Source organism: Microcaecilia unicolor, chromosome 4 (assembly GCF_901765095.1).
Source record: "Microcaecilia unicolor chromosome 4, aMicUni1.1, whole genome shotgun sequence".
Lineage (NCBI taxonomy): Eukaryota > Metazoa > Chordata > Amphibia > Gymnophiona > Siphonopidae > Microcaecilia > Microcaecilia unicolor.
In genome coordinates this window covers 150363180-150385533 of record NC_044034.1, presented here as the reverse complement: position 1 = coordinate 150385533, position 22354 = coordinate 150363180, and the positions used below count along the sequence as shown (strand labels likewise).

The 22354-nt window shown below is 41.4% G+C and overlaps 1 long non-coding RNA gene across 1 annotated transcript in view; it reads right to left on the bottom strand.

Annotated features, from left to right (window-relative positions):
* LOC115468767 overlaps nucleotides 1–19906 on the bottom strand; it is a 31971-nt gene extending 12065 nt beyond the window's left edge. The window contains exon 1 of the long non-coding RNA XR_003941916.1: nucleotides 19444–19906. This is a non-coding gene — a long non-coding RNA (uncharacterized LOC115468767). The remainder of the gene's footprint in view (nucleotides 1–19443) is intronic.
* Between the last annotated feature and the right edge of the window lie 2448 nt (nucleotides 19907–22354).

Below are 22354 nucleotides of genomic sequence, written 5' to 3'. Positions count from 1 at the left end.
TGGCTATTTACTGCGTGAGCCCTACCGCCAGCCATTGACCTTTGAGCGTCCCTGTACTATACAGCTTGCATGTTATAATTAGCGCATGCTGAACTGGATAATGCAGAGTTAATGCAGGAGCATTTAGGGGTCCTTATACCAAGCTGTGCTAAAAAGGGCCCTGTGCTAACCACAGGGGCCATTTTTGCTGTGCGCTGAGGCCCTTTGTACCTCAGTGGGTAAAAAGGCAGAGAAAAGAAATGGCCAAGTGACTATGCACGGGGAGGGAGTACTTACCGCCACCCGCTGAGGTGGCAGTAAGGGCTCCTGCACTAACCCAGCAGTAACCGGGTAGCAGGTGGCACTGTCTGATTTTTTCCACCAGGTTAGACCCTGTGGAAATATTTTTTGAATATTTCCAATAGCACTGGAAATGCCGCACGCTGGGGGTGGAGCTACCACCGGTGCCCGCGTTGTGCCGGCAGTATCTCCGGATTGGTGCATGGTAAGCCCCTTAGTGCCTCTTAAATAGGAGGCGGTAAATGCTCCCGCGATAACTCTATGCAGGTACCACACACACGACCTGCAATAAAATATATTAAAATTCACCCCGAAAAGTGCTGTGTTATATCTGGGCTTGGCGCACAGTAAAATCCTACAGTATGCCCAGATTTTTGGCGCATTTTAGTGAAAGGGTCCCTAAGTTTGTACCTGAAGCAGTGGAGGGTTAAGGAGGTCTTTTACAAAGTGTCAATAAGCCCAACATGAGCTTACCGAACACTAAATCGGGACTACCACCGGTCCAACGCGGCCACCAGCGGTAGTTCTGCCCCGTGCTTGCACCATTTCTGGGGCAAAAAGAAAATCCCCAGAAATGGTTTGTGTGGCGGTAACTTGGCGGTAATCAGGCATCGCCTCACGCTGCCCGGTTACCACCGGGTTACCACGGGAGCCCTTATCACCACCTCGGTGGGTGGTGGTAAAGGCTCCCCACCACATGGCCACGCGGTAAGACTTCTCTTACCACATGACCATGTTTGTCTGGGAGCTTTTTTACCTGCTGCGGTAAAAAGGACCCTGGCGAGCGGGAAAAATGACCCCCACCGCTAGCGCAGGGCCCTTTTTCCCACTACTTGATAAAAGGACCCCTAAGTGACTTTCCCAAGTCCCAAGAGCAGTAGTGTGATTTGAATGGGGCTTCCAAGCCCCTTGCTCTAACCACTAGGCTACTCCTCCACCCCTTCAAAAAAAAAAAAAAAAAAAACCACCATCCCTGTGCTGTAGCCAAAATTAACAAATTCTGCACAGATGAAAAAAATGCAAGGTTTAGGACAGACCTTATTGGATGTAATATTACCAAAGCTGCTTTCTTAATTATTCTACTTTAATTTTTAAAAATAGCAATGCGAAGTGAACTAAATGGAGTTAGTACTTCCTCCATGCAGAGGAAATTGCAGTCCCTTTCAAAGCCATTAATTACTAGCTATAAAGTTGAGCCCTCTCTTTTGTGGTTGTAATTATCATTTCTGATATTTCTTAGTGCTTTTATTAATTTTAGTTTGAAAACTACATGACTCCAATGAAAAGGTGGGATTTCTATCACTTGCATTCCATGATAGTATGACTCATTCCAAACTCCCTTTACATTTCTAAAGGAGCCTACTTTTTTTTTGTGCTATCACTGATTATGTTCTCTGGAAAATATATGTAATAGCTAACACCTTCAAATAGAGACAAGTGAGGCAGCACAAAAAAAGGAATGATGATTCCAAAAAGATGAATATGGAACCTTTATTTTTGTAAGCATGTCTAATTGTTTAACATGTAGTAGAATCAACACAGCCATGTTTCAGCATGTGTACCTGTGTCAGGAGTCAAAAATCAATGAAACATTAATATAATAAAAGAAAAATACAAATCATAACAACCATGAACTAAAAGCATCATAAAAAAGACACAATGCATAAAAAGATTAAATGAATCGGTACAGGGAATGTATAAATACATGCAAATCAGTGTAAACATATATTTAAAAAAGAGGAAAATCTAAATAAATATATAAATATGTATAAATAAGTAAATATATGGATGTGTAAATATGTGACTATATGAAAGGTATGCTAAAAATCAGAGTTCCTTTCATATAGTCACATATTTACAGATCCATATATTTATTTATATGTATTTATATATTTATTTATGTTTTTCCTCTTTTTTATATATATGTTTATATTGACTTGCATGTATTTATACATTCCCTGTACCAATTCATTTAAATTTTTTATGCATTGTATCTTTTTTATGATGCTTTTAGTTCATGGTTGTTATGATTTGTAATTTTTATTATATTAATGTTTCATTGATTTTTATTCTATTTTTACAAGGTACTTTGACTCCTGACACAGGCACACATGCCGAAACACCGCCGTATCGAGCCTGCTATATGTTAAACAATCGGACTTGCTTACAAAAATAAAGGTTCCATATTCATCTTTTTGGAATCTTTGTTCTTTTTTTTTTGCATATTTCACATTATATTGCTGGGATTTAGCTTCTTTTGAAAGAAGAAAGAAGCTCTTGTAGCCTGTAGTGCTGATAGTGAGAATAAAAACATGTCTGTGAGTCTAAGCAAAGCCAGGATGAGGGCGGGCATTGGCGCCTGTTTTCATGCACTTTGGTGTGAGCCTCTTAGGGGATTTAAATTGCAAAAATAATTGGGGGGGGGGGGGGTTATTTTTCATGATGGAGGGGTAGGGTGCCAATGTGCTCTTGCACTTCCTGTTTTGCCTGGTGCCTGAGCAGAGGAGTTTTGCAGTAAGAGCAGTTCTTGTGCGCATGTGTCGATCACATTCCTCCCCCTTGCTTTTGCTTTAGTAGGGTGCATAAAATTTGCTTCCCATTTGCTTTGGGCATTGTGGGGCTAGTTTTCAGCACTGTTCTTGCACTATGGGATGTAAGCTCTTGCCTCTAATGCCAGAGTTTTGAACATTGGGCCCTTTAGAGTTGATTTAAACAACTTGTTTTTAATAGGCTTGTTTGAATCTTCCCACTTACGCTTTCCAGGAGAGAGGTGTGGTAGCCGTGTTAGTCCACTCTTAAAGGTTATCAATAGAAATCAAACAAAATAAAACATGGAAAAGAAAATAAGATGATACCTTTTTTATTGGACATAACTTAATACATTTCTTGATTAGCTTTCGAAGGTTGTTTGATTTCTATTGATAACCTTTCCAGGAGGGATCACATACACCTTTTAAATATTATTTGCCACTACGAATTGAAGAACATCTTTTGTCAAATTTAGAATCCACTTGAACTTTATGTAATGGAGTTTTATCCTGAGAAAGAAATAATTTTGGAACTGAGATTGACTGAGTTCCAATTTATTCTGCTGCTACTAGTGACCCAAACAGGAACACTTTTGGTTCACTTGTACATCTCTCCCAGCAGCATTTGTCTTCTTCACCAGTGGTAGGTTGGAAGTGCCTACAGAGCACCCTTAATCAGCTCTGGAAACAGGGAGACAGGAAGAATAACAGCAGATGAAAAGGGATGCAAGGAGAGGCAGATTAATGGTTAATTTACTTATACTATATAATAATTAATTGGTTAAATCCAATCATTCATTTTGCTTTTAACACAAAACATTCCATTTTTTAATGTTTTCCAAATTCAAGTGTTCTCTGAATACAGAGGTGTAGTTGCTGTGCTGGTCCACTAACCCCCTCTGTTCTCTGAAAGAGGGAGAACTTAAAAAAAAAAAAAAAATTCCACAGGGTTTACAAAGCCCAAAAGAGCTTTGAGTTCTCCCAGCCCTAAATTCCCAGCCTACCACCATGAGCCCAGCTCCTGCCTTGCCTCAGCAGTTAATTAACAATGAATGCCTTCCCTTAGAACCGAGTGAAGGAAGCATAAAAGATGAAGAGGGTGAAGACAGACATAACATGAATGGGGAGAAGGGAGGGAGGGGGATGGGACAGGGTGGGTGGCTTGTCAAATTCCACAAATGCCAGACATGTAGAGGTGATGATTCACTGATAGAAAACTCCATTTTTGTTTACCAAACTTAATCACCCATTGTGGGTTTGTTGTTTGTTGTTTAAAGCACTATAAGACAATAGCTCTGTTTATTTGACATTTCCAGAAATTAGGATGTACAGCAGTGGCACACAAAGGATTTTGAACATACTGGAGAATGAAATGGATTGGTTATCCTTGACAAGTAGAGAGTACTTTGGCCAATAACAGCAACTGAAATCACACAAGGGAATGCAGTAGGCTTCATAAGTTTGGCTGTTTCCATGTGGGATGCACACAACCTCTCAACAGCATTATATTCTGTGGCTTGCAATATGAAAGACGGGAAGTGACTTTATACTGTAGATAGGCAGAAACAAAGGCCAAGAGACCAGCTAGAGGTGTTACACTTTTGTTGGGCTAAAACTATATATAATTATTGTTCCAAAGCTGTGCTCTCTTCAATGTCGAATGAGGTGCTTTTGTTGCAGAGAAGGCAGCATATTCTGTTGTATCAAGCTGCTTTAATGTCTCTTGAATCATCTAAAATATTTTGGCAGTGTGAGTGCTAATAAAAGAAATAAAGTTCAAATGTGTGAAAGAACAATCTTAACAGAAGCAGTGAAATTCAATCTCCATTCAGAAATGTGGACGTGAACGTACCAGGTCATGTAATCCTGGAGTAGAATTAGCTACCAAGATGGCCTATCCCAAGATCGTCTAATACACAAAAGTTGGAGTGGGCCTGTTTGTTGCCTCAAAATCAGCTACAGTAAAGCCAATGTTTAAAAAAAGCTGCCTGAGATCTGCATTGGCAGAAAGTTATAGGCCAATTTTGGTGTTGCTTATGGTGGGGAAACTGATTGAGAAAGTTGATTTTCAAACAGTTGGGAGACTATGAAGATAACAGGCAAGTAGTACTGGATCCATTTCAATACAGTTTTAGGAAAGATCACACCCCAGGTTCTATATAGGTCACCCAAAGTTCGGTGCTGAAATTTGAGAGCAGACCCGAGATCATCGTACAACTTAATGAGGTAATGCGTACCAAATGGTCACTTAATTGGTGCTTGATTGAAGTTGCACATGGATCTCCCCTACATGCTATTGTATAACGTAGTACCTAACTTTTCCCATGCACAACCCAAAAGGGAATAAAACATAGTAACATAGTAGAAGGCGGCAGATAAAGACCAGTATGGTCCATCCAGTCTGCCCGACAAGATAAACTTATTACATATGGTATGTGATATTTCATATGTGTACCTGATCTTGATTTATCCTTGCCTTTTTTAGGGCATAGACCGTAGAAGTCTACCTGGCACTGGGGAACTGGGGAACCGAGTTCAATTCGCACTGCAGCTCCTTGTGACTCTGGGCAAGTCACTTAACCCTCCATTGCCCCTGGTACAAAATAAGTACCCGAATACATGTAAACCACTTTGAATGTAGTTGCAAAAAAAAAACCTCAGAAAGGCGGTATATCAAGTCCCATTTCCCTTTCCCTTGTTCTAAAATTTCTGAAGTTGTTATCATAGCCCCTGAAAAGCTCCACTCCAACCCATCAAAGTCTACTTCATCTTCGATCAGGGCACAGACCGTAGAAGTCTGCCCAGCAAAAGCTTGAGTAGTATCCACTTCTCCTCTCCCTTCCCAGAGGGGCTTGTATTTCTGGGCAGGAACTTGCAAAGTACTGTGGCGGCACCCTTAGTCCACAGAGGGCCACAGGCGGGTCATGGGTGTTCCCAAAAGTTGGGCACCAAGTTATAGAATAGTGCCAGTTCACGCCTAACTTTGGGCACTGGACTTACACCTGTTTCTATCAGGCATAAGTCTGGCACCCAAAGTTAGGCCTGACCTGCATGCTTTGCCAGTATTCTATAAAGGTTGGGCCAATGCTTTGTGCTTATGATTTCAGAATGGTTATACAGTATTTGATATTAACAAAAATTGACTATTGCAATGTATTGCACTTATGTATTACCAAGGCACATTGCAAAGCTTTACAGGCGATTCAAAATTCAACAGCACGGATGATAATGGGAAGTACCAAATTTGCTCATATAACTCCATGTTGAAGCAGTTGCATTGCTTACCAGTCTCATATGGAAAACAGTACAAAATTTTGACTTTGGTTCACCGAACATTATATCAGGCTGTCCCCTGGTACTTGCCACATGCAGTGCAGTTACATAAGCCACTCCGTCAGTTAAGATCAGAAAATGTGAAATGGCTTTCTGTTTCCGTATTGAATAATATACATTATGCAGATACTAAACAACCTAACAATCTTCCGAAAATTACTAAAAAACAACTTGTTCAAAAAGGCATACCACAATGATCCATCCTAAATACCAGACAACGAAACTCTTCCAGAATTAGACAAAACCGAACTCTCTACACCTGACTGCTTCAATAACTCTGTCACTAATGACCGCTAATACTCTTCCACCTCATTTCTCACGCTGAAATGAACTAATTATCTAATTTAATTTGTGATTTACTCTACCATCTATGTACTTAATGCAATACCATTTTGTATTCCTCATATCGGAAATGGCGATCGCCACTGCGGCATGCTGTAAGCCACATTGAGCCTGCAAAAAGTGGGAAAATGTGGGATACAAATGCAATAAATAAATAAATAAAGCAAGCAGCTGGTCCATTATTGTGGAATAAGCTCCCTGGGTATATGCGACTGTGTACAAACCTACTGCAGTTTAAGAAATTATTTCAAGTATGTGATTATGAGATGATGTATAACTTTACTGCAGTTTGAGGAACTGATGAAGATTTCTTAGTATGTAGATGCTATTGTTGGGGTCATATTATGTTAATGTATTTAGGGGCCCTTTTACTAAAAGCGCGTAGGTGCCTACACGCGTCCAACGCACATCAAATTGGCACTACTGCCCAGTTACCATGTGCCCCGAGTGGTAATTCCATTTTTGGTGGGCGCCCAAAACACGTGGTAGAAATATTTTCTGTTTTCTACCGCATGGTGCTTACCCAGCAGTAATCGGCAGTTGATGCGCATTGAACGCTTACCGCGTAGTTAGCACATAAGACCTTACCGCTAAGTCAATGGGTGGCAGTAAGCTCTCAAGCCAAAAATGGATGTGCGATGGTTTTAATTTGGCCACACGTCCATTTTCCGACACAAACAAGAATGCCTTTTTTCTAGGCGCATTGAGGAAATGGACCACCTCGCGTCCAAAACACATGCCTACATCAGCGCAGGCCACTTTTAGGCGCACCTTAGTAAAAGGGCCCCTTAGTTTTGTATTAATGTGGTTTTTATTTTTGGGGGGGTTTTATGTAAGTTTTTTTTTTTTTGTTACATTTGTACCCCGTGCTTTCCCACTCATGGCAGGCTCAATGCGGCTTACATGGGGCAATGGAGGTTTAAGTGACTTGCCCAGAGTCACAAGGAGCTGCCTTGTGACTCTGGGCAAGTCACTTAACCCTCCATTGCCCCATGTAAGCCGCATTGAGCCTGACATGAGTGGGAAAGCACGGGGTACAAATGTAACAAAAAAAATTGTGAGCTGTTTAGTTATAAGTGGGTTATGCATTTTATAAATAAATAAATAGTTTAATATGAATGACAACAAAACACCCCAATGATCGACTGTGCTTAGTGCTCTTCTTGTAGCAGATGTGCGAGAATCGCCATAGTACTTCCAGCCCATAGCCTTCAAAAAACCAAACTCAAGAAACAAGAAAGAGCAAGTTATTTTATTTCATGCGAAAAGCAATAGGTTAAAAACATACTACTCTGCACCGTAAACCTAGTGTCCTTCTCACATTGAAACCTTAATATCATCTAAGTCATTATTCCCAACAAAAGAGAACTTCTATATTAACCAGGTCATAAAATCTATTAATACCATGTCCCGAGTGAAAGTCAATCCAATTTTTGTCACATAACACAATGGTGAGTACCAAAATGACAGTGACGCCATACTGAAGAATAAAAGATACCACCAACCTGTTATATTCTTCATGAAACCAAGAAAATAATGCCTTGTTGTAAAACATCAAAGAAGAGAAAACATCAAGAGTGAAGAACAGAAACCTCATGGAGAGTCTGAGCTCTGTCCTTTGCACACAAATCACTTAGAGGCTTTTTACAAAGCAGAGGTAGGGCTACAAGCCCACAGCAAAACAACACACCAACATGAGGTACACCCACATTTCCTCTGGTAGTTTTGTGTTTGTTACATGGCGTTTCCCACGCCAGAAAATATTTTTCAATTCTCTAGCACAGGGGTACAGTGTAGGAGTGCCCAGCAGTAATCAGCCATCGCCATGCGCTGTGCCGATTACTGCCGGGTTAGCGAGTGAGCGCTTACCGCCTGCTGGATAGGTGGCAGTAAGGACTCAGGCACTAAATTGCCGTGCCCCAATATTTTTGTTTATTTATGTATGCATGTATGTATTTATTTATTTAAGACATTTATTGTGAGCCCTCCTGGGACAGAGACATATCCAGTGTACCTGAATGTAACTCACCATGAGCTACAACTGAAAAAGGTGTGAGTAAAATCTACCACATTATCCCAAACAAGTTTGGGTTCAGTGTGGCTAACAGGAAAGAGTTGCTACAGTACAATGCAAGTAGTGTGAGCAAACACAAAAAATGGACAATCCAAAAAAAATGGCCTATGTACAGGAACAAAACCTTTTTATTTTTATTTGTGCATGGCTATTTACGACTTCTGTTTAAAATAACACAGATTCTGGCTGCAGTAAAACGTGACCTTGGTGTGCAGCAATTTCACATGCCCAAACTACCACAGCTTTGTAAAAGGACTCCTTAACCATCTCTGAACATTTATTTATATTCATTTGTACCCCGCGCTTTTCCACTCATAGCAGGTTCAATGCGGCTTACATATTGTATACAGGTACTTATTTGTACCTGGGGCAATGGAGGGTTAAGTGACTTGCCCAGAGTCACAAGGAGCTGCCTGTGCCTGCAGTGGGAATCGAACCCAGTTCCCCAGGACCAAAGTCCACCAGTCTAACCACTAGGCCCCTCCTCCACTCCAGCTGAAAAATTTCCCCTTCAGGGGAAAAAAAAAAAGCTTAAGGGCTTCATTTTAGAATCTCAAAAGATCAAAAGATAGGTTTGAGAATTCCATTGGGTGACAGAAATAAGCACTTCCTGGGTACCCATATAAAAGGTCACAAGAGGTAGCGCTATAGAAATGATAAGTAGCAATAGTAGTAGTAAGAAGTCCCCCAGATCAGAACTCAGCACTTCAGTGTTCTGAATGCTAATTTTAGAAAAATCTAACTTTTGTGAGGGAAGTGTTCACCCCCAAAATTGAAGGGTCCCCCATTTAAAGAATTATACAGCGCCAATTCCAATGCCTAACTTTTGGTGCCAGACTTATGCCTGCTGAAATCTGATATAAATGCTGGTGCCTGTTAGGTGCGTTGACACAATATTCTCTAACAGCATGTGTAACTTTTTGGAATGCCCCTGGCACACCCATGTCCTTCCTATCATGCGTTTTGAGTTACCTGCTGTTACAGTTAGGCACCATGCTATAGAATGCAGCCAGATGTGGTGCGAATTTTAATGGGTGCCAATTAACATGAATAATTAGCACCCAATTCTTGACATTAGTTGGTTTGTTAGCCAATTAATTTGCACACACATCTCGTAAGGGCACCTAAATTTTGGCGCTCAAATGTATACACCATATATCGAATCCAGGGGTTAGTGTGTATCATCCTGGCATCTTTTGAGAATTTACCCTTATTTAGGATCCTGGATTCTTCAGTGGAACCCAATAATATAGCCAGTTCTCTATTCTGCAGAATTCCTGAGCTGTATAAGTGACTAAGGGGTCCTTTTACTAAGGTACACCGAAAAATGGCTTGTGCTGGTATAGACACGTGTATTGGACGCGCGCAAGCCCATTTTTCAGCGCACCTGCAAAAAAGGCCTTTTTTTTTTGGCCACAAATGGACGTGCAGCAAAATAAAAATCAGTGCATGTCCATTTTGGGCCTGAGACCTTACTGCCACCTATTGACCTAGCGGTAAAGTCTCACACGTTAACTAGGCGGTAATGGTCTACGGTTAGTGCTGCACACCGGAAATTTTCCGTCGCACCTAGTGGGCACACATATAAAATGAAATTACCACCTGGGCCACGCGGTAGCCAGGTGGTAGTTCAAAATCGACGCCCGTAGGACACGCGTACGTGGCTTAGTAAAAGGGCCCCTGAATATCTGGAGAGAGGCAGCAATCGTTTTTTTTTTTTTGTTGCTGATATTTGTATTACTTCAACGGTTTATTGATCTACTTGATTTTAGCTCACATTTTTATCAATAGTAACACAAACTAAGTTATATTCAGGTACAGTAGGCATTTTTCTGAGCCCAGAGTTTACAATTAAAGTCGGTACCTGAGGCAAAGGAGGGTTAAGTAACTTGTCTTAGATCCCAAGGAGCATTAGTGGGATTTGAACTGGGATTTCTTGGTTGTCAAAACAGTGCTCGAACCACTAGGCTACTCGTCTGCAGTACCCTCCCAGACAAAAATGGTAACAGAATTCAAAAAAGCAGTGGATTGGCACAGATGGGCCCTAGTGGCAAGAAGCTGGAAATTAGCACTGAGGGGCAATTCCAGTCTAAAATAGTAGTGAGGATGAGTCCATCAAATCTAGGAGAAGGCATTGGAATGACCTTCCCAGACCGGCAGCTTCAGCTCTGAAAGGCAGTGGCGCTATATTGAAAGGAAAAGAGACAGTCCGGTCCAAGTGGGGATCTCTGTGCACATCCACCAAAAGTAGGCAAATCACTGCTAGGGAAACCGGATGGCCATCTTAACAGCATCCTTTCAGCTGCCCAGAAGTCTAATGCAATAGGCCTATAAAGAATTTTTATTTGCAGTTGAAAACACAGGAAAGACACAAGTGATACCAACGTATGTGACCCTTATTCCATGGAATATTCACGCGATACGCTTCTCTCGGGTCTCCGACACAGAAAGATTGTGAAATGGTCTGTGATGAACAGCTCGGGATGAGGGGATGCTTCTGCCTTAGATATTCACACGCCAAATACAAGCTCTCTGATAAAAGAACACTTTTGATAGGTTACAGATTACAACACTCTTAAGCAACCCCTCCCTCCAAATAATCAATCTTATTTTAACACTGCTTTACAGTACTCAGAATGCCTTCCAGAGGATCATATTATAAAGAGAGCAGTATATTGTATTTCCATCTGGTATATGTGCTAAGTTTCCAGCAGAGAGACTGATCTAGTGCACTAACATAAGAGTGAATTCCTTAAGCCCCTCATTATCTTCGGAGTGTCTGTTGACTGTGTCTGCAGGAGAGTTTAGCTTCTCTCTGACTGCCCTGACTCTACAGATAACCCCACCTGCATCCATCTTGGATTGTCAGTCTGCTCAGAAATACCAGCTCCCCAGGACTCTTCACTTGCTGATTGCCTATCTCTCAAATTCAATAGCATCTGGGCTGCCAAGAAGCTTTTGTTTGCTGGATTCCACTGGATTATGTAATTATGTTAAAAGAAGGGTGAGGTGGGAAAATGGAGAATCTGATGTCTTAAAAGATCCAAACAGTACTTATAACAAAGAGTTGCCCCCAGAGAAAAGCCAGCCTCTGGCTGAGCTAAATGCATCCTGTACTGATCCTACACTAGTTGGCCCCCTGGTGTGGAGAAAGTTCTTAAAATGGGAAAGGGGAGGACCACCATGTGTATTTGCTGGTCCTGTGACAGAACTATGCACTTCCAGAGTTCCTGGGTTCAGGCCAATGGGTCAAGCCTTCCACTGCCCAGATTAGCTAGGAATGTTGCAGAAGAGTCCATAAACTCGGGGGGGGGGGGGGGGGGGGGGGGAGGAAGTCCCAACATGAAATTGCTGATTTACTATTAGTGATCTATTCTATTCTGTTGGAGTCTTATATACCACCCATTTTCCATAAAGGATTCATAGCGGTTTACAATAAGGAAAGTGAAGCTCATTGTCTATATTTATTTATTTATTAGGATTTATGTACAGCAAGAATAGTCAAACATAAGCAACAGACAATTACAGCAGTAAAAATATTCAAACAACAATACAAAGTATGGCACAGTATGTTACATTACAATGTTAACACAATACACAACAAAACATTTTAATAGACAGCATAGGGTGTAAGCAAAGATGGAACATATCTCTCTATATAAAAGGCAACCCAACGTTCTGAAGCCTCCACGGAAGTTGAGGCGCCCGAGATATCCGGTGTGCCCTGGAGTGTTTGCACCGCCCTTGCGTCAAAACGTCATGACGTCGAGGGCGGAGCTATAACACTCGAGGGCCGAAACGCGAGGTGAACGTGAACCCCGAACAAGGCAAGTAGCTCAGAGGGTTGGAGGGAGGGAGCCCCTTGCTAGCGCCCGTTTCATTGCGCTCAGAAACGGGCATTTTTTCCTAGTAGATAGATAAAATAGAGTAACAGGAGTAAGAAAATAAGGGACTACTTAAAGAGAGTTGCAAAGGAGGTCAGAAAGGTGTTTGAACATTATCTTGGCTAGGGTAAGAGTGGATAAACATGTCCTGCTATAATGCATGCAGCTGGTGTCATTTACTGAAGATTGGAGGGTGGCCAACTAACACCGATTTTTAAAAATAGTTCCAGGGGCGATCCGGGAAATTACAGACCGATAAGCTTGACTTCAGTGCCGGGCAAAATAGTGAAAACTATTATAAAGAATAAAAGTAAGTAGTATAAACATGCCATACTTTGTATTGTTATTTGAATATTTTTACTGCCGTAATTGCCTATTACTCATGTTTGATCTATTCTTACTGTACATCGCCTTGAGTGAATTCCTTCAAAAAGACGGTAAATAAATCCTAATAAATAAATTAAATAAATAAAATGACAGAACACATAGACAAACATGGCTTAATGGGACAGAGTCAGCATGGGTTCAGCCAAGGGAAGTCTTGTCTCACCAATCTGCATCATTTCTTTGAAGATGTGAATAAACATGTGGATAAAGATAAGCCAGTCAATGTACTGTATCTAGATTTTCAGAAAGATTTTGACAAAGTTCTTCATGGGAGACTCCTGAGAAAATTAGAGTCATGGGATAGAAGGCAATATTCTTTTGTGGATTAGGAATTGGTTGTTGGACAGCAAACAGAGGGTAGAGTTAAATGGCCATTTCTGTCAATGGAGGATAGTGAATGGTAGAGTGCTGCAGGGATCTGTCACTGGGACCGGTGCTATGTAACATATTCATAAATGATCTGGAAATCGGATCAAGTGAGGTGATTAAATTTGAAGATGACACAAAACTACTCAAAGTTGTCAAAACACATGCGATCTGTGAAAAGTGTGTAGCGGAGGCCAAAAAAGCAAACAGGATGCTAGGAATTATTAGAAAAGGGATGGTAAATAAGACAGAGTTTACTAAGCCGAACTAGCGGCTGCTGTACAGCAAAGCCAACAAAGCCCAAAGTGAATGGGTTGCGTCAGCATTGCCACACGGCAGCCACTAGCATGGCTTAGTAAATAGGGGGGTAAATTTGTTACTGTGTATTCAGTTCATTTATGTGCCTTAAAAAACAAGTGCAAGCAAAATTGATTTAATGCATGTTAACCTAGAAATTAACAGAGTACAGTTGCTTTGCATATGATAAGACGTTTTTATTAACAAAAAAAAAATATGTGAAACAAACCAAAAAACATCCGGAAATCAGAAAAAGGGCAACAATCTAAAAACAAACTGACATTTTTTCCCCCTTATTTAACTTTCATCCTTCTCATTCATTTTTCACTGTTCTTTTACAAACTGTGTATTTATTGTAAGATGCTTAGTACTGTTTTATATATATAATGAATGGAAGGAACAAAGCAACATTGTGAGGTTCATACTGAAACATGACTACACAGCTGGAAACCATAAGCTGTCATTGAGCGAGTTTGCCTCACATTCCATAATGCTCCCAGACTCTTTTCCTATATTGTCATTTGCATACATTGAAGTCAATATTCAGCAGGGTGGTCGCCACTTAAACATATATGGATGTTATCTGTATATCTTTATGTGAATATTTAGTTAGGCCTCTTTATACAGTTATCTGTATATCTTTATCCATATAACTTTCTACAGATAAGTTATCCATTAAAGCAGTGGTTCTGAAACTTATCCTGGGGAATCCCCAGCCACTCATGTTTTCAGGATGTCCATGATGAATATTTTGAGATGATTTGTATGCACTGACTCTATTAGGAATCACTGATTTAAAGTTAGGATTGTTACTTCTGCATTAAACCCTTGGATTCTGTAAAGGTCACCCCTTATTTGAGCACAGATCCCAGATCTGCGCATAAACTAATCAGTCAATTAAGAGTGAACAATCAATTAGTGGCCTTAACAATTATGGGCAGTAATTAGGAATTACACATGGATCTGCCCTATGCCCTATTCTATAATCTACATGCCTAAACTCCAAACTGCTCAAAACACCGCAGCCAGGCTTATATTTGGTAAAACGAGATTCGAAAGCGCCAAACCCCTACGAGAAAAACTGCATTGGCTCCCAATCAAAGAACGTATTGCTTTCAAAATCTGCACTCTGGTTCATAAAATCATCTAATAAATAAATCTACAGCGAAGCCCCGGGATACATGTTAAACCTCATAGATCTACCAACCAGAAACACAACAAGATCAACACGCTCATTCCTAAACCTTCACCACCCAAGCTGCAAAGGTCTCAAATACAAATCAACTTATGCATCCAGCTTCTCCTTTATAAGCACACAACTCTGGAATGCACTACCAAATGCCACAAAAACAACGTTGGACCTACCAAACTTCCAGAAATCACTAAAGACTATCTTGTTCAAAAAGGCATACCCTAACAACCCAACTTAAACACCTGAATCCTGCAACACAACAACACTAATACTCAAACTGGACTGAACTTAACGCTTCCTCCTTTCTATTCCCTTACGCGTCTGTCACACATGCACTTTATTATACCATAATATCACTCTGTATTTGTCATACCGGAAAGGCAATTGCCTCACGGTTCTATGTAAGCCACATTGAGCCTGCAAATAGGTGGGAAAATATGGGGTACAAATGCAACAAATAAAATAAATAAATTTCATAGCACACAACTCTGAAAGGGGCGTGGCCAACAGAAGGGCATGGGTGGATCAGGAGTGTTCTCAGAAATTAAGCACCATGTAAGTGGAGGGTCGGAATGGATGAAGATTGTGTGATGTCCTGTTCGATCATAGTCATGCTGTGTTGGTAGGTGAAGAGGGTTACGTGGGGTCGTTGGGGTAGGCCTTTTACTATGAATATGTTGCAGAGATGTTTCCGCTTCATTCTTGAAGTAATGATATAGTTAATATAGACCTATAAACGCATGAAGTTTTATTGGAACATAAGTATGCAAATTTGCTCACCAGTGGAGGAGAAGCCTAGTGGTTAGGGCAGTGGCCTACAAACAAGGAGAACTGAGTTGAGTTCCCACTGCAGCATCTTGTGACTGGGCAAGTCACTTAGCCCTCTATTGCCTCAGGTACAAAATAGCTATCTATATTTAATATGGAACCACAGAAAGGAGGTATATCAAATCCCATCCCCTTTCCCTTTATAAGGCCCATTGTCATGATAATACTGGTGAATTTTGTGGGAATAAACTTCAAGATGAATTTCAATAAGATAAATATGTCAGCATTCCTGCTAGTTCATCATGCAAACTTTATTGCCTAAGCAGTGCAATGGTGGGGAACATGAGGAGAAAAGGGAAAAAAAAGTACTAATTCTATGCTATGTAGAATAAGAGAAAACCTGCTGTTCTTTTCTGGTGGGTGAATTTTACATAAATAGCTCTGGGAATGAAAGAGTCTCCATACTGCAGTGTTGTGTTACCCAATCCTGATCGAAAGTAACTCTGGCATCCACTCCTAAGCTTGTCCCAGGCACAAGTTAACAATTATAGGTTGGTTTTTGTGGTATGTGCCAAAGGTTGACATGGACTATAATACAAGCCCTACAGGGTTGTTTATGGGGGGTTTTTTCAGTGCGTTCTGAGCCCATGTCTCCAGTGATAAAAGGCTGGTGGAGTAACCAGCCATGACATTGTCTTCCTCAGATGATGCAGTCTGTCAGAGTCCGCCTCAGAAAATATAAGCTAGAATCTCTGGTGCTCCAGGCAGATGCCCGTTTCAGCCAATCCTTCTGACAACCCTGGTAGCATCCCACTAGACCCTCCATACCCATCTCATTGGCTTGTTTTTATATTAAATGTTGTTTATCTTTGAACACAGTTAATCAAGGGAAATTCTATTCTCTTTATACTTTTGAGCAAGTCAAGCATGATTGTCAGGTTGTTTGTGTGCTGTATTAACACTGTTCTGTTTGCTTCTGCTCTGCCATGAGAATCTCAGGGTTATATGCAAGGATTTTTTTTTTTTTTGCACAAAGTTTGTGCAATATGTCTTCAAAGGTTAGAATTTATTCTTAGCTTGATGTGAAAAGATGGAAGAGATAAATCCCCAGTCTCTCAACAATTTCCCACAGCAAGGCAAAATGCATATTTTTGTACTGGGTTTGGATGCAGTTGTTGCTCATGTCTGGCAACAGGAAGGCAGTAAAACACCTCCAATATGTTTGGTCAGGAGAAAGACTTTCAAAGCAGGTCATTGGTCTCCATTAGCGGCATAATTGGAAGTGAGATGAGGAGTGGCAGTGAAAAGGAACAGTTTGTCCTTTGATAATATAGCATTGGAGATGTGGAAGTCATTGACATTCCTAGAGCAAGGAGGCAGTTAATCAGTACCTTACCTGATGGGTATTCCAGTTCCTTACCCTACAACAAAACCTCTTTTCTCTTGCATTTCAGGTTATTTAGAATGGAAAAGACAGGGAGGTATGGATGCTGAGTTCAGACACTGTGTGGTAAGTTAGCAGTGGGATATGTTATACGTAGCTAAGACCTGATAAATCGCTTCCCATTTGATTTGCCGTAAAGCAGTAATACTGCCTAGATGTCTCTGACTATCAGCATTGCCATTTTCGGCTCTGTGGTGCTCTTTTTGCCCTTGTTCTCAGTCTCCTTTTTCTTCTCGTTCACGTTATTCTATACTTTCCTGGAAGAGCGAGGATGCCATTTTATGGACCATCACCTCTTTGAAAAAAAAAAAAAAACCTTCTCTATGTCCAGTTTTGAATTGTCAGCAGATTCATTCTTTAATCCCTGATTCTACAAATGGTTGGGCACCCAAACCTTCGCAAATACATTAGGTAACGAACCATTAATCAATAATTAGCTGTTAACAGGCAATTATTGATGTTAATTGGCACTCCTTTCCCCTGCAACCCAAAAGAGGGTGTGGCCATGGGAGGGGCATGAATGGGCCAGGGGCGTTCACAAAAGATGTGTGCAGTGCTACAGAATTCTGGAGATCTGCGCCCAACTTGCACATCAGAATTTACACTAGGTTTCAATTGGTGTAAGTCCTCACGTTCAAATCTGGGCGTGAGAATCCCCACTAGGCACTATTGATATAAAGAGCACACATCCTGGAACACCTTTTATAGAATAGCACTGAGTGCTAATTTTTCCCAGCACCTATTTTTCAGCACCATTTAACGAATTTGGCCCTAACCGCCGGATTCTATATATCGCACCTAGTGTTCCATGCCAAAATTATCTACGGCGAAGCCCCAGATTACATGAATGACCTCATAGACCTGCCAACCAGAAACACAACAAAATAGGCATGAACATACCTAAATCTTCATCCAGCTTTTCCTATTTAAGCGCACAACTATGGAACGCCCTGCCAAAAATAGTAAAAAAACAACATACGACCACCTAAACTTCTGGAAAGAACTAAAAACAAACCTGTTCAAGAAAGGCATATCCCACCGACCCAACATAAAAGCCAGAGAACCTGCAACACAACAAAACCAAAGATCGTAATGGACCCCAACCTCCTTCTTCCTCCCTAAGTTCCCAAATACATCAGCCATACTTGATCTGTTTCTGTCATTCCTGACTCCTGACATCCTGAGTGTACATACTGTATGTAGCCTCCTACAGGACGTGCACGCAGAACGTCAGGAGTCAGGACTGACAGAAACAGATCAGCGAAGGTGCCGGAGACCGGCGCTGAAGAAGACCAGCTGGTGGTGGTTGAGGACCCCTGCCAGCAAAGGTACCTGGCGGCGACGAGGGAGGGTCGGCAGCGGGAGGGAGGGTTGAAAGTGGGGGGGATCGGGGCGGCAGGACGTCAAAAATGGTGGGGGGGGGGGGGTCGGCTAGCTAAACTGTGCGCCTCACCTCGGGCTCTGGACCCCCCTCCCGCCAAGGTCTGGCTACGCCCCTGATGCAGGGGGGAGCACTTACCACCACCCATTGAGGTGGTGGTAAGGGCTCCCGCGCTAACCCAGCAGTAACCAGGTAGCTCATGGTGCTGACCGATTGACAGTGGGTTAGTGCTTCACTCAAAAATATAGGCCAGTTTTCCCTAGACTGGGAAATAGCGTGCGCTTGAGCTGGAATCTACCACCGGCGCCTGCATTCGGCCAGAAATAGCTCCAGATTACCACTTTGTAAAAGAGCCCCTAAGTGCATAATTGATACCCCCATAGCCTACCCATGTACCTCCCCCTGTAAACACCCTCTTGCAGTTATACACTATCCCTTGAATTCTATATAGATTATCAAAATTTGGGTGCAGATCCCAGATCCACGTGCAAACTAATTGACCAATGAGTTGCTAACGATCAATAATTGGTGTTAATTGGCACTCGTTAGGATTTACATGCGGACCTGCCCTGCGTCCTAAATTTATAGTATGTAATTCAAAAGGGGGTGTAGCCATGGGAGGGGTGAGAGCAGGTCAGGGGTGTTCCCAGAAACTAGGCACGATGTTATAGAATAGTGTCATTTTATGTGTCCAAATGCCATTAGTTGTGTGCCAGCATTTACACCAGGTTTCAGCAGGCATAAGTGCCGCGCCAAAGTTAGGAGAGATCTGCGCTAAACTAGTGTTCTCTCTAATGGACGTCATGCAGAGCACCCTTTGCAGAATACAGTTTAGAACAGATCTTCCCAGTGCCTACCTTTGGGTGCCATTTATAAAATTGTTGAATATCTCTGTGCACGTGCAGAGCACTTAATAAACGGAAAAGGTGACATTCATGCACATAAGTGCCCCATTGTATAAGCTTAGTACACAAATGGCACATTTAGGTGCGAAGGTTCTAGAATATGGGGGTTTGTGAATAGGCACATTGTTCACAAAGAATGAGCACTAATCCCAATAGTGCAACCTATTCCCACACTGTTGCACTTTTTTTTTTTTTCAGGAGATTACACTCTCAGGGGACAGTAAATCCATAAATTGTCTTTATCCTGATATTCTTTTCCTTACCAGTCTTCTGAATCAGTCCTGGGCATGGCAGTTTACAGCTGAAGAGCAGTAAAAAAAAAAAATGTTCTTCTAAGCAGTTTAATGTCCACCATAGATTTGTTTTTATGTTTTAAATCATTCATTTTCCTCCTTTGGATGTAGCTGTCCTGGTTAAATGCTTCCAGCCGATCCTAGGAAAATGGAGCATGCTAAGGGGTTCTGCTCTTCTTTCTCTGTGTTTGCAAAAATAATAATTAGCAGCCTGTGGTGTTTGCTAGTCAGGATTGCCTCTGTAACCTTTTACCTCCTCCAGGTATTTCCCACCACACTGGAGCTGTTAAGCTAGTTAAGTAAAAGGGTTAAAAGGAGAGCAGCTTAATCCTTTCCAGTGCATGTTTATGTCTCATTAAAGCATTCTCCTGCAGTAGTGTAATGATAGATCAAATCGAATCCATTTCAAGGTAAAAAGGAAGGCTTGCAGAGGTCTGACACACTGCTCCTGAGGCCTGTGCAGACCCCCAGTTCCAGTGGAGCCTAGCACTGGAGTAGATTAAATATCAACCCAGGTCACGTTCTCATGGCCCAGGCACAAGTCCCAACATTCCTGCAATTACTCAAGGCCAAAGAAAGACTAACCTGCTTGACAGAGCTGTGACACAGCTTCATTAGATTTTTCTCAGAAGTCTGTTGCAAAGGGTAGCCATATGTTTAACTTGGGCGGAGGAAGACAAGGTAAATCAGTGCGGACCTGGAAGGCATTTATCGACTATTTCTTTTACCTCGGTGGTTCTGTCACACACCAGTGCAAATAACTCCTCTGGAAGTGAACAGAAAGACTAATTAAGTACAGCTCCACTGAATTAGGATAAAACCTATGAACTGCTGAATGATTAAACAGGAAAGTGAGGAGGTGTAAGGGGCATTGTTATTCTTTCCCAGAAACACCATCCCCACAGTAATTTCCTCACTGGGTGGTGGATAATGCACTGTTTACTAAAGCAGTGCTTCTTAACCCAGTCCTTGGGACACATCTAGCCAATCAGGCTTTTAGGAAATCCATAATGAATATTCATGAGATAGACTTGCATACCAAGCAGGCAATGTATGCAAATTTATCTCATGCATGTTCACTGGGGATATTCTGAAAGCCTGACTGGCTGGGTGTGCCCTGAGGACTGGGTAGAAAGGCACTGGATTAAAGCACTCAGAGTTCTGCATTGGGTAGGCTGTTTAATGCAGTGGCTGCTAAAGGGCATGAAGCCTCCAGAGGGTAATTTTATAAATCTTTCCTCCTCATTCTATAACTTGGGAAGAATCAGACTAAGGACAAAGTAAATTACAACACTTGAGGTGTAGCGTGACAATTTAGAAAGGATGTCCAACTCAGAAAACGGATGTCCCAGTCAGTGCATCAGTACACCATGGACGTCCATCTCACATGTATTTTAGAACAGCTGTATTCTCTTCTAAATTACATGTGAGATGGACGACCATGTCCTGGAAACGTCCAGCATGAACATCCATGAAACATCCAAATTATGAACAGGGAAAATAAGGGACATAGATGTCAATGTAGCAGCAGAGAAACATCCATATTTTAAAATGCCACACAGAGGCCAATGCAGTGCAGAGGGGCAGCCTAATGGTTAGAGCAGTGGGCGGAGACTTGGGGGACCAACCTTCAAATCCCACGTCAGCTGTTTGTGTTTTTTTTTTTTTTTAAATTATGAACCCTCCAGGAACAGAAAAATGCCTACTGTACCTGAATGTACATCACTTCACTAGCCTTAAGGCTTACAGGTGCCGTACATATTTAGGTACAGTAGGTATTTTTCTGTCCCTGGAGGGCTCACAAATAAAAAAAACAAAAAGCTGAAAAAATTAGCTGGAGCATTCACTCTGAATGGGCTTTGTTGGCACTGATGAGTGGGAATTCCGCATATTAAAAAAGGAGGACTGAAGACCAAAGGACAGCCAGCATGGTTAAAAAGTGAGGTGAAGGAAGCTATTAGAGCTAAAAGAAAATCCTTCAGAAAATGGAAGAAGGAACCGAGTGAACATAATAAGAAACAGCATAAGGAATGTCAAGTAAAGTGCAAAGCACTGATCGTTTATTGTTTATTTATTTACTATACCGTTTCTTATTGTATTCGCAAAACAGAACGATTTACATCATAATAACTAAAGTTTATATTAAAAACATATAAGAAATCCATTGATTTGATAGAAAAGCACTGCAAAATGCTAACATCCATATTAAAAAGTATGTAGACAATAGACAACCATCCCTACCAAAAATATAATTAAACATATTACTAGTTAATACATATTCATTCTGTCTGTTTTTTCCCTTTCATCCTGATAAGGATGGCTAAAAGGGACTTCGAAAAAAAGATTGCATTGGAAGTAAAATCTTTTTTAGGTATAATAAAACCAGGAAGCCGGTAAAAGAATCTGTTGGACCGCTAGATGACCGAGGGGTAAAAGGGGTGATCAGGGAAGACAAAGCCATAGCGGAGAGATTAAATGAATTCTTTGCTTCGGTCTTCACCGAGGAAGATTTGGGAGAGATACCGGTGCCAGAAATGGTATTCAAAGCTGACGAGTCGGAGAAACTGAATGAATTCTCTATAAACCTAGAGGATGTAATGGGGCAGTTTAGCAAATCTCCTGGACCGGATGGTATTCATCCCAAAGTAATGATAGAACTGAAAAATGAACTTGCGGAGCTATTGTTAGTAATATGTAATTTATCCTTAAAATCCAGCGTGGTACCAGAAGATTGGTTCCAGAGGAGATTCGGGAAATTATAGACCGATGAGTCTGACGTCGGTGCCAGGCAAAATGGTAGAGACTATTATAAAGAACAAAATTACAGAGCATATTCAAAAGCATGGATTAATGAGACAAAGCCAACATGGATTTAGTGAAG